The 13,236-nt window shown below is 45.4% G+C and overlaps 1 protein-coding gene across 1 annotated transcript in view; it reads left to right on the plus strand.

Moving 5' to 3' along the window:
- zbtb20.S (zinc finger and BTB domain containing 20 S homeolog) overlaps nt 1-13,236 on the plus strand; it is a 423,947-nt gene that overhangs the window by 227,199 nt on the left and 183,512 nt on the right. The window contains exon 5 of the mRNA XM_041583507.1: nt 9,365-9,435. The gene's annotated coding sequence lies outside the window, so the exon portion shown is untranslated. The remainder of the gene's footprint in view (nt 1-9,364; nt 9,436-13,236) is intronic.

The following is a 13,236-nucleotide window of genomic DNA, read 5'->3' on the forward strand; positions in this document are numbered from 1 at the left end:
AGCCCAATAATACTCTGTGCTGTAGATCTGCAGTGGGCAGGTGCCTCTATACATGGGGTTTGTGTACCTGTGCCAGTCCATGCAAATACATACAGTGGCGTAGGAGGAAATGTTTATATATAAATAGTGCATGCGTGTGTATAAGCACAATGTATATGTATATGAGCCGCATTTCTATGTGTCACATTGTAACTGAAAAGCAGATCCTGACATCGATCTTGGTGGTGGAATGACTGGCGGCTCAGGAGTAAAACAGAGGTAAAACCTTGTCGGAAGGACTTCAATGACAAAAGCAGGAGTGTAGTGACTGTCAAGTTAGTTCTGTGGAATGCTGGCAGAGAATGCTGGGAGTTGTAGTTCAGGGCAGGTGGAAGTCTAAGGTTTATGTTATTGCTTTCTGATGTGCATTACAACATGTGCTGCAGCAGCTGCAGGGTTTCAGAACCATGAAGGTCGGGGTGCCAATAACATCTCACCATCTATTTACTGCAATGAAACCAAACATAATATTGGAATTGGTTTATGGACCAGAACCACAAAGCCTGGGGGGCACAGCATTGGGCTTCTCTGAGCTTAAGGCCAATGGTCCACAGAACAATTTGGGATGTGCTGGTCCATCATTAAAATGTGGTGTCACATCACCCCAAATTTCCTCCAAGCCCTGGCCATGGCTGCCTATAGGCATGCTGGGAATGCCACCTATTAGAGAATGTCCTACAGTCCAATACATACCAATTGCACCAGTACACAGACCTCCCAGTTAGGCCATGTCTGAACAGTGATGTCACTCCCATTCTGTTACATCACAGGCGCCTTGTCCATCATCATGACATCACAACCCCTGCTATGAGGTACAATCACACTCTTATGCCCCTCCTGGAGTTCATTCTCGAGGGGCCCCCACTGAGTATTGCGCACATCTTATGTCTCAGTGGAGGTGTTTTAAGCCCCTTTTCCAATAACAAACATGTTTCCCAGCATTCTCTCTGTCTAAGGGTCGGACATAGTGCCAGATACAGTACCTGCTTCAATTGCACAGTTACACCCACAGCGACAGCTTTCACTCTAGTTTTGTTTACTGACTACAAATCAATGGTTCCAATAAGGACAGAGAGGGTTCAACTTTAATCTCACCCTACTTTAACTTCACTCAGGACATTAGGAATATTATCATGTTCTTGTGTCCAAATAACAATGCCCCGTGGCTGCTAGTGCAGGGGTGAAAGTCCCAACCACTTTCTTGTGCAAAAGGTTAAAGGTAGGACAAGACACTGAGATTATTGTAACGACTGGTCCTGTCTTTGGGGTTATAACTTCTGGCTCCTCAGAGGAGGGGCTTACATAAACACCAGCTGCTGCTTTCACTTCTTGCTTCTGATACTGATATGGTTTTATATCGCTTTGGTCTGGCTCTGCTGCCCCTAGTTATACCCCTGTTTATACCCCTGTTTATACCCCTGGTTATACCCCTGGTTATTCCCCTGGTTATACCCCTGTTTATACTCCTGGTTATACCCCTGTTTATACCCCTCGTTATGCCCCTGGTTATACCCCTGTTTATACCCTTGTTTATACCCCTGGTTATACTCCTGTTTATACCCCTCTTTATACCCCTGGTTATGCCACCGTTTATACCCCTGGTTATGCCCCTGGGCCCTACAAGAAACTCCTCATCCTACATTCATATCATTGTTTATATCCCTGGTTATACCCCTTTTTATAACCCTGTTTATACCCCTGGTTATACCCCTGGTTATACCCCTGTTTATACCCCTGGTTATACCCCTGTTTATACTCCTGTTTATACTCCTGTTTATACCCCTGGTTATGCCCCTGGTTATACCCCTGTTTATACCCCTGGTTATGCCCCTGGGCCCTACAAGAAACTCCTCATCCTATTTACATTCATATCATTGTTTATATCCCTGGTTATACCCCTGTTTATAACCCTGTTTATGCCCCTGGTTATACCCCTGTTTATACCCCTGTTTATACTCCTTTTTATACCCCTGGTTATACCCCTGTTTATAACCCTATTTATGCCCCTGGTTATACCCCTGTTTATACCCCAGTTTATACCCCTGTTTATACTCCTTTTTATACCCCTGGTTATACCCCTGTTTATGCCCCTGGGCCCTACAAGAAACTCCTCATCCTATTTACATTCATACGATTGTTTTGCAGTGAAAGTTTCCCAGTGAATCCAGGTCTGTTCTTCATGCAAATACTGGGGGGGTCGTTACGGAGACTAAGGACTGCGCCTCTGTTCTTCTTATTGCCCATTTTACTTTCCCTATTATTATTCTCAGTCCCTCTGGCACATTTTCAGAGAGGTTACGTGCTCCCGACATCCCACCCAAACAACAGCTGCCCGAGCCCCTCGCAGTATCATTGGGAAGTGCTTTGGAGCCGAAAGGTACTTTGCAAATACGACTTCTTATTATCATTGACTTCGGAAATCCCCTCCGATGCCCATAAACTGCCATTAGAATCATCTCCGGCTCAATCAGGAACATGTAAATGATCCTTCTGTCTTCAGGAGTAATGGCCAATGGTGCATCTGGGATGGTACGAGCGAGTGCAGCTTCTACACACAGCGTCTGTTTGAGGAGAAAATCATCTTTTCTGATAATCATCTGCCCGAGTTATTAACATTGTAACTGTATCATAAGGATACGTCTGGTACATGTTAACAATTAGGGGCCATCACTTTCCATCGCTCCCACATCACATATATATATATATATATATATATATATATATATATATATATACAGTATACTGGGATACATTGTGTTGCTTTCTCTGCTTCCTATTTTCTTACCAGAATTGATGGCTGTCTGGGAACTTGCCCACTATATTTTTACCCACTTGTGTTATACAGGGAACTCATGTATTATAAGGGATAATGTCCCCCCTACTGTAAATGATAAGGATATTAGAAGTCACTGGGGGGTTCTGTGACCATATAAAGGCACAAGGCTGCAGGCTGAGTTATATGGGGAACTCTGAGTATCACTCGTGTATTATAAGGGGTAATGTACCCCCTACTGTAAATGATAAGGATATTAGAAGTCACTGAGGGTTCTGTGACCATATAAAGGCACAAGGCTACAGACTGAGTTATACAGGGAACTCTGAGTATCGCTCGTGTATTATAAGGGATAATGTACCCCCTACTGTAAATGATAAGGATATTAGAAGTCACTGAGGGATTCTGTGACCATATAAAGGCACAAGGCTACAGGCTGAGTTATACAGGGAACTCTGAGTATCACTCATGTATTATAAGGGATAATGTACCCCCTACTGTAAATGATAAGGATATTAGAAGTCACTGAGGGATTCTATGACCATATAAAGGCACAAGGCTACAGGCTGAGTTATACAGGGAACTCTGAGTGTCACTCGTTTATTATAAGGGATAATGTACCTCCTACTGTAAATGATAAGGATATAAGAAGAGAGTCTGCTCCATGGGATTAATAAAGCCTGGGAGTAAGAATTTGGTTGTATTGGACTAAAAAAGCCTGAGGATAAAGTGTACCCAGAGGGGGGGGGGAGGCCGTGGCTCTGATCCAATGTCCTGTATTGTGTTGCAGAGGGGAGCGCACACATTCTACGCTGCATAACTGAGGGCTCGGCCGCGCTCCTTTACTCATTCATTCAGGCAGGAAGAGCAGCACGTGGTTCTTATTTGAGTTCTATACATAGCAGCTGCTCGACTTATACAATATTTGCATACAAGCCTGAAATACCCCCAGTCACATTCCTGCTGGCTGCTAAGTGTTGTGACCTCAAAAAACTCCTGTTCTATTTAAAGCATTAGTGGAGCAGCACAGGAGTCACTGGAGGAAGGGAACATGATCCGTGGGCCAGGGAGGAGGTGGGAGAGACTCATTGTAGTGATAATCTGCAGCCTAAGGAATGGCTCTCTGCTTGTCCTGCTGCTGAACTGCTGGATTTCACTAGGCCCTGTCTGCATTCATTCAGCTGGATGCTAACAGCTGAGCAGAGACTGACCTTGCATATTGGTAACCCACTGAGGTATTTGTATTTTCCATTACACTGGGCAGGTGGAACAGCTGATCCCATGCCTTTATTTAGCCAGAAAGGGGCAACTACAATAAGACCAACTGCAAATAATGCCTTTATTGGTACATTACATGGTCTGCCAAGGCTGTTTGCCATGTAATGTACCAATAAAGGCATTTTTAATCTACTGGTGCTGTACGAAAACTTCTTTTTGGATCAATGGTGGAGGATGGACCACTGATGGTACTTGCACCTAATATTGCTTTCATATTGGGGAATCCAGCTGACTCAAGCAAACAAGTACAACTGCAAATAATCCCACAATATGAACCTTGGTATTGTGCCCCTTTAAAGGCAACAGGGGCAGATCTGCCTTATACAGCCAGGAAAATCTGGCATGGATCAGACAGGCAGCAGGTGGTTCTGTACAGCAGCATAGGATAAAGTGGCAAATTGCAGGGCAGTGGGTAAGATTGGGCCAAAGCTGGCACAAGCACTGCCAACACACATGTCCCCTGTATACCTTGTACAATGGGCACAGGCACTTTTTTGCCCCCCACTTGTTATGACTTGTGAATAAGTCTGTGTTGTTTCATCTGACAATGTTGCATTTGTCAGAACACATTTTTGGCAGTGGGTTTCAGTCGGAGCAGCTGTGATTTCTGTGCCCGGCCTGAGAATCCGCTTCCTTTGGAATCAGCCAGTCCCGGGTGTTGAGCTGCCCTATCTACTGGGTGGTGGAGCTGCCCTATCTCCAATTCGATGGAGCTGCCCTATCTCCCATTCGGTGGAGCTGCCCTATCTCCCGGGTGGTGGAGCTGCTATATTTCCTGGGCGGTGGAGCTACCCTATCTACTGGGTGGTGGAGCTGCCCTATCTCCCAGGTGGTGGAGCTGCTATATTTCCTGGGCGGTGGAGCTACCCTATCTACTGGGTGGTGGAGCTGCCCTATCTCCCAGGCGGTGGAGCTGCTATATTTCCTGGGCGTTGGAGCTACCATACCTCTCTGACAGTAGTTCTACCATAGCAAGTGGCGAAATCCGATTTGTGTGCCTGCAACCAGACTGCGCATAGTTCTGGGTACAGGTCAGGGATGCACCGAATGCACTATTTGGGATTCGGCCTAATCCCCGAATCCTTTGTGAAAGATTTGGCTGAATACCGAACCGAATCCTAATTTGCATATGCAAATTAGAGACTGTAAAGGAAAAAGTGGGGAAAAGTCACATGAGTTCCCTTCCCACTCCTGATTTACATATGCAAATATTAGGATTCGGATTCGGTTCGGCCAGGCAGAAAGATTTGTCCGAATCCGAATCATGCTGAAAAATGCCGTATCCTGCCCGAATCCCAAACTGAATCCTGGATTCAGTGCATCCCTAGTATAGGTGCCTGATTCGAGCATAGGGGCTGATCCTCAGCCTGCATTTATCTCTCACCTTCAGAATTATTACCCCCGGGTCACAGCTTCTGAAGACATCGGAATGGACAGTGATGTCACAGACAGGAAGGGCCTATTTTAGAAGTCTGACCCTGTCACTAAAGGTTATATGTTACCTTACAACCCATCACACTGTTCAGACTCACTTTCTGTGCTCCCATAATATCACAATTTTGGACTCCATTCACTAGTAAATAATACAGGTATACGACCTGTTATCCAGAATGCTCGGGACCTGGAGTTTTCCGTATAATGGATCTTTCCATAATTGAGATCTTCGTACCTTAAGTCTACTAGAAAATCATGTAAACATTAAATAACCCCAGCAGGCTGGCTCTGGTTCCAATAAGAATTAATTATATCTTAGTTTGGATCAAGTACAATGTACTGTTTAATTATTACAGAGAAAAAGGAAATCACTTTTAAAAATTTGGATTATTTGGATAAAATGGAGTCTATGGGTGACAACCTTTCCGTAATTCTGAGCTTTCTGGATAATGGGTTTCCGGATGAAGGATCCTATACCTGTATGAGAGCCCTCCTGCCGAGAAGCCACAAGAAGACTGACCAATGAACACAGACTACAATGACTTCAGTCTAAGTGAGCCTGCCCAGCTTGTTGGGTAGGTTTCACCCCACTAATATGGAGAAGTTAAGCATTCTATAGATTTAGTAAGGAAGTTGCTGTAATAAATAACTTATTAACCAGCAATGAGTGATACAGATCAGTTTCCTGCAGTTTCATTTGATTTCTCTGTTAAAGCTACACGAGCCAGCTTTACGGCAGATCAGGCTCGCTTTATTCAACACTGAACCTTCCAAAGGCAAACGTTTGGGAACAAGCACATCGCTACATATCTTTTCTTTGGGCAGAAATGTGACAGTTAGTGCGCAGATCTGTATCACAGCGGCAGGTGATATCTCCAAGCGCTCGTTTTGTTCCTAAATCCCAGTAGTTGGCGGGTGCAGAACAGAGTGTCACCTTGTGCGAGTTGCGCTCATTGATGATTGTGACAACACGGTGACATCCCTGCGTCTCGCTGCTGTGAACTTTATCAATCCCACCTGAGAAACAACGCGACTCACTGATCCTCCAGCCCCGACACCTCGAGGCTCATTCCCCTCAGACTCCGACACAGCGAGGCAGCCCGGGGCGCCTGTCACCAGCAGTCACATAAGGACAATTTCTACTCGTTCCTCCTGCTCAGTGTCACTACATGGATTTGTTATTCTTTATAAGGCTCTTTGAAGTCAGGAATCTGAGGGGAATGTAAAGGCGGCCAGATGTTTCTCTTGCTCGAGTGCAACAGGCAACCAGAGTTACACACACCAGGGAGAGACGTATATATATTACGTGTATTGTGCCGCCAGTAAAAGGCAATACTTAACATCACTTGACCCCTGATAGAAAAATGTAAATACTGGTAATGAGACATCACTGTGTATATCCTGATCCACTGCCTGTACATTGTATTCATTCACCTTCACTCACTCAGCCAAACACAGTCCAGGCCTTGGATTAGTAGCAAGATGGAGGGAGATGATATGTGTGTATAGGCCCGAATTCAGCTTAATGCACGGGCAGAAATAGGGATTGGTAGCACTAGATAAGTACCTAATATATACATGGCCAGAGACAAGAGGAAAGTGTTGGAAGGGTTACTGTCTGCTCTGCTCTCATTTCCCTACAGAAATAGGGATTGGTAGCACTAGATAGGTACCTAATATATAGGGACAGAGTCAGGGTCGGACTGGGCCGACGGGACACCGGGAAAAAACCTGGTGGGCCCCTGGCTCTAGTGGGCCCCGCCAGCCCAGATCCACAACCTGGATTTCTTCTCTCTCAGGGCCCCACCTCCGAACCCTGAGGGCTACTGCCTCAGGGCCTCCCTTCAGACAACCTCGCCGATGCTTGTGTGCGCATGTACGTGGCAGCACTCACAAACCGTCCATATGCTGACGCGCATGCGCAAGTGCGCACACAGAGAGGAGGGGGAGAGAGGAGGGTTACCGAACGGGAGGCCCTGAGGCAGCACCCCTCAGGGTCCGCAGGGGGGCCCAGAGACAGAAGTCCCGGTGGGCCCCGGGCCCCCCAGTCTGACACTGGACAGAGACAAGAGGAAAGTGTTGGAAGGGTTATTGCCTGCTCTGCTCCCCTTTCCCTACAGAAAAGGGGGATTGGTAGCACTAGATAGGTACCTAATATATAGGGACAGAGACAAAGGAAAGTGTTGGAAGGGTTACTGCCTGCTCTGCTCCCATTTCCCTACAGAAATAGGGATTGAGACAAAGGAAAGTGTTGGAAGAGTTACTGTCTGCTGTGCTCTCATTTCCCTACAGAAATAGGGATTGGTGGCACTAGATAGGTACCTAATATATAGGGACATAGACAAAGACTCTGTTGCTGAGCAGAGCAGTGAGTGTCAGAGCAGAGCCTTGGCTGCCTTATGTTGGGGCCGGGTATATTTAGAATTGTTTATGAGTCAGGCAGGGCTTCCTGTTTCTGACATGGAAAGGTACATTCTGATCTTAAACCGGACATTTTATAGAGTGTTTCTGTTTGACTTTGCAATTTGCAGTGACGCTGTTTGTATTTCATGCTAAAGGGGGGGCCCTAGGAATGAGAAATGGGTGTAAGGGACCGCCTTTAAGAACCCATAAATACCCACAGATAAATATAAATACTAAATGTAAAATGTCAGTGTTGGCCATAGGAATGAAGTCTACTTGCAGCCCTTGCCCTGGTATTGGCATTGTGCACCAGGGGCATTTGGGGGGGGGAGGGGTTTCTCTGGCAGCAGAAACAAATAAACAATTGTTTATGGTCGCAGTTTTCACTTTTCTCTGTGTTTGTGCCGGTGAGTTGATCTCTGTGTGTAACGCTGCGGCAGGGATCCCGTTTCTCCTAATGATAATGTGAGTAACAGGTCATTGTCAGACTCAGGATGGGGTTGGGTGAAAGCACAGGTTTCTGGCACAGAAGTGGCACAGGCAGTGGCTTCCCATTGGATACTAAATTAACCCCTGGCTTGTGCCTGACTAAGACAGTCAATGTGTTTGCATTTTTAATGGTTTACTTCCCCTTTAAGCGTTTCAGCGTTAGCATTACAAAGTGAGATAAGATCAGTTCCCCTTGGCTGGCAGAGTCCTACATGCCCAGTGCCCCCCTCTTTAGCTGACAATCATCTCTCCGGCTGCTGCTGAATGAAAACACTGGGCATTCGCTGGAGGTGGAGGTGGGAGATTTAGGTGTCATGGCAGAACCGCAGGTTGGTGAATTCACACTAGAACGGGCAGGGTATCAGGAGCCCTCGGTGCCTGTCCTGCTTGAAGTCCACTAATTGTTTGATTGGAGGTCCCATGAGTCCAACCGTCCCTCCCCAGCAGCGTTGCAGCCTTAACCCCTTTGAAGTGAGAAACACAATGACATTCTTTGTGACGCAGCCAGTACCACCCTAATTAAAGTTTAATCCCGGGCACACAAGGATATGGGCAGATGCAGGAGACCTACCCGCAGGCGCAGGGCCCAGTAAGTGTTCCGCTTTGCACTTTCAATAAATATTAGATACAGAGATAACAAATAAAGCAAATGCAAAGCGTATGGCGTGTCCTGTGAGATTTGTATCACGGCTTGGCCTGGTGTGCCCGACTTCTCCCTGCCGGCCAGGGAATGTGGCAGAAAGTGGCATTTGCTGAGGGGTTAAATGATTTTTGGGTTAGATAAGAGCAGGATTATTTACTATGACTGATGATTCCTTTTGTATCTCTGTCACCTTCTCATCTGTTTACTCCATTCCATTCTCTATATGAAAATCATTATTTTCATGTGGGCACATTCTCTTCTTCTTCTTTCTCTGCGCTGACTGTCACTTTCTGTTCTTTCCATAGCACTGGTTCCGGCCCAGGCACTCTGCTATACCAGACCCAAAAAGGACGGGATACATTGTGGGAATCACTGGGTAAGTGCATTGATTACACATTTACTCCATTGTTGCCAACTGACCCTTATTCTGCTTGGCATAGTGCCTAGTATTGGCTTTTCTTTCCCTGAGCACCCACAGAGGCTTTTAAAACTGACCAACGGCACAGCTGTTGTGTTGTTATTCCCAAGACAGGGAAGCACCTCTGTCTCTCAGCTAATAAAAGGAATTGGTGAAATTCAATAAAAGTGGAATAATAAAAAATAATGGCACCCATGTGGCAGGTGAGACGTTATGGAAGTGACTATGAACTGTGAATGGAGGTAACGGCCCAAAATTCATTGCTTGTTGTCGGAGGACAAGGGGTTAAAGTGCGTGCAAGTGCAAGTGGTTGCAAAGCGGCAGAAGCTATAGGCATAATGGGTTAATAGTGTAAGGGTTAAAGAAGGAGAGGCTCTCTGTTTGTCAGAAGGCACCTTTAGATTGTAAGCTCTGTTGCCTCCTGTATCGATCAGAACTTTGACTAAATTCTACAGCTGGGAGGGGCGCACTGCCTGTAGCCCCTGTGGCCATGTAGCCATGTAATGGCGCCTTAAAAAATGGAGTCATACTGGAATATGAGATGATTTGATACCCACCTCAGTTGTCTCTCTCTTCGTCACTTCGTTTCTAACCCCTTCCTGTATTTACCTATGTTAAAGAAAGCAAAAACCCAAAAACAAAGCTAAAAAGGTCTCAAAAGGTCTCAGCTAGTCTATCTAACAAGCCGGCCAGGCTCAATTTCTTCTTGATGGGGGATGGGCAGCTACGGGACATGCTGTCAAATTGAGAAAACTTCCCCAAAAATGCCCACCCCTTTCAGTGAGAAATGTGTCCATTTAATGATGATGTAAATGGGTAACTTGGTTTAGCAAGAAGAAAACCGGCACTCAGAGCTCAATGTATGCGGGCAAAGCCCTGCGTGTTTATTGCAACGTACGTTGCAATAAACACGCAGGGCTTTGCCCGCATGCATTGAGCTCTGAGTGCCGGTTTTCTTCTTGCTAAACGTGGTTCATTAAGGGTTGCCGATCCCTTTCAACTGTGCACCAGGCCAGCTTGTACCGGAGAGGCCAGGGAGTGCTGGTGGGTTTTGGAACTTGAATGGGTAACTTGGGACAGCAAAGGTTGGGCTAGTGGTTGGTCCCCAACCAGTGGCTCGTGAGCAATACGTTAGAGTCCTGTGCAGAACCAATTTTTAAGACCGATCCCACGACCCGAACCACAATCCGCACATTTACCCTCTTGGATCCGCTACCCGACCCAGCCCGCAACTGCCTTATCTGCAACCCGATCGCAACCCGCCTACCACAATTAAACAGGAAGCACTGTTGCTGCACAACGGAAGTGACATCATTAGAAGTGGGCGGAGATAGAAAAAAGTTCTGTAAAATTTTAAAAGGAATAAAATATACACAATATAACATAAGATAAGAAATATAGATTTGTCCCGTTTCACCATTAATTTCTCATAATTCCAGCGAAATTTGCGAAATGGTGATTTTAATGCTGGCGACAATTCCCCGGCATCAAAAAGTTGACGCCGGCGCCCATTAAAGTCAATGGGCTTCCTTTAATTGTCGCTGGAGTCTAAATTGGCGCCAGCATCAGAACTTTTTGTCAGTGAATTTTTGAAACGGGCAAATTTGCACCTGCCAAATAAATTTTTCCATCACTACTCCCCAACAGTCTTTACATTTGAGAGTGGCTCGTGGGTAAAAAAGATTGGGAACCCCTGCATTTTAAAGGCATTACAATGGCGGCTGCTATTGAGGGTTAAAGCCTAGATCAGATCTTTTCAGGTTTGCAAGGTGACTACAGGTGTGTCCCAGAAGCCTTTGCAGGATAGATTCCTTACAGCTGCCATCTTTGTAGTGGCAGTGCCCAACCCCTGGCACCCTGATGTTTGTCTGTCTAGTGTAGCAGCACATAGGGCAACATGGTTATATGAATGGCTTCAAGGCAAGCAATGAATTATTTGATATTGAAACAAATCTCCCCAGAATGAGGAGCGGCTTGTGATCCTAAATGTTTTCCTAAATGGGACTGATTTCTTGTTTGTCTCAGAGGGTTTGTGAGTATTTTCCCAGCTGCGCTTGCCAACGACTTGTATACCTTCTGTTTCTCTTTTAGAAGCCTTGACCTTTTCCGATTTGGAACAGGAAGTGTAGGATTTGTGGAAGATTTAGGGAGAAGTTTGCCAAACCCCGAGCTCTTACAAACCACAAAGTCATTTGCTAAATTTAGAGAGAGAGGAAGAAGAATGGGGCGAACGCTGCTCACATTAATTATTCAGCCAAATGTTTATTCCTATCAATAATTAAGCCCTGCGCTTGTTCATTTGCTTAATCCCTTCTGCAGGTCGGAGGTTTTGTGGTCTCCGAGAGAAGGGCGGGTCTCTAGGCTTGAGCAGACACTTTGTATAGCCGCTCAGGGCTGGGGAGCCGAGCATTGTGGGTGTCATTGTGGGTTTAATGGATTAGATTAAAAAAAAAAAAAAAAATATATATATATATATATATATATATATATATATATATATATATATATATATTGTAATTCACAACATCCCAAAATGTAAAATTGTAACATTATAGGCCACATGAAAATCAGGTGTTGGCATACCTACTTGTGCCTGCACACACCCCTGATCCACCCTGCACCCTACTCATCCATATTACATTCCTCCTGCACTATGAACTGAGGAACCTATGCTTTACACCTGCCATATAAGATGTATATACAGCCGTGCTGTCCAATTTCTGTGGTACCAACGGAATTTTTCTGGTCTAAATGGTGGAGAGACTGCTGGTTCAATCTTTGCTAAATGTTGGATGGCCACTTTAAACCACATCCATGTTACCACAAGACATTTTGAGACCATGTCCACACCAAAAATCCAAATGGGCGGTGCTCACTGCAATGATATCACTCATCACTCATATGTGAAAAAAGTCAGATTTAGACATACCCTTAAATCCATATGCTGCCTCCTCCCTTGTGGATAACACAGCACTCCTAACAATAATTTTCAAATGAGTATGGCACACACAGGGAGTTTAGGGCAGGTAAACTATGGCACACACAGGGAGCATAGGACAGGCAGAGTATGACAAACACAGGCAGAGTATGACACACACAGGAAGCATGTGGAAGGCAGAACAGAGCAGGAGACAGGGAAACCTATCAGGACCACTCTATTATGTACTACATAGAGTGACACAGTGCTGGTGCCCCATCCGCATTTTGAATAAGGTGTGAACAGGTGAACAATGTGGGCAGTTTCAGCCTGGGTCTCAGGTGTGAACAGAACAGGGCTTTAGGGTGTGAACAATAGAGGTGTTACAAGTGTGAACAATGCAGGAGGGATTACATGTATGAACAATACACTGGATTACAGTGTGAGGTTTTAAATTTGAGGTTTAAACAATGCAGGGGCCAGTTAATCCCTGTACTGATATCTTTTAAAGTTTACAAATGGTAAGCAGACACATCATGCAGACTTTCGTGTGAGGGCCACACAAGGGGGGCACAGGCTGTCAGTTGGACATGCCCTGAGTCGATTTACATCAATCTATATGTCAGCATTGTGTATCTTTTCACATTCACACTAACACACCATGTGCCTTCTACTGATACAGCAGGAGAGTGTCAGACCTTCACTTTCTACAGATACAGTGTCTGCAGGTACATGACGTACTCACATGTATTTCATTTATAGAGAGCAAATCTACTCCTCTACTCAACTGTGGCTGTGGGATAGCAAATATAGTAGGGAGAGATGGTGCCTATAGTAACAGT

This window comes from Xenopus laevis, chromosome 2S, assembly GCF_017654675.1.
Source record: "Xenopus laevis strain J_2021 chromosome 2S, Xenopus_laevis_v10.1, whole genome shotgun sequence".
NCBI classification, from domain to species: domain Eukaryota; kingdom Metazoa; phylum Chordata; class Amphibia; order Anura; family Pipidae; genus Xenopus; species Xenopus laevis.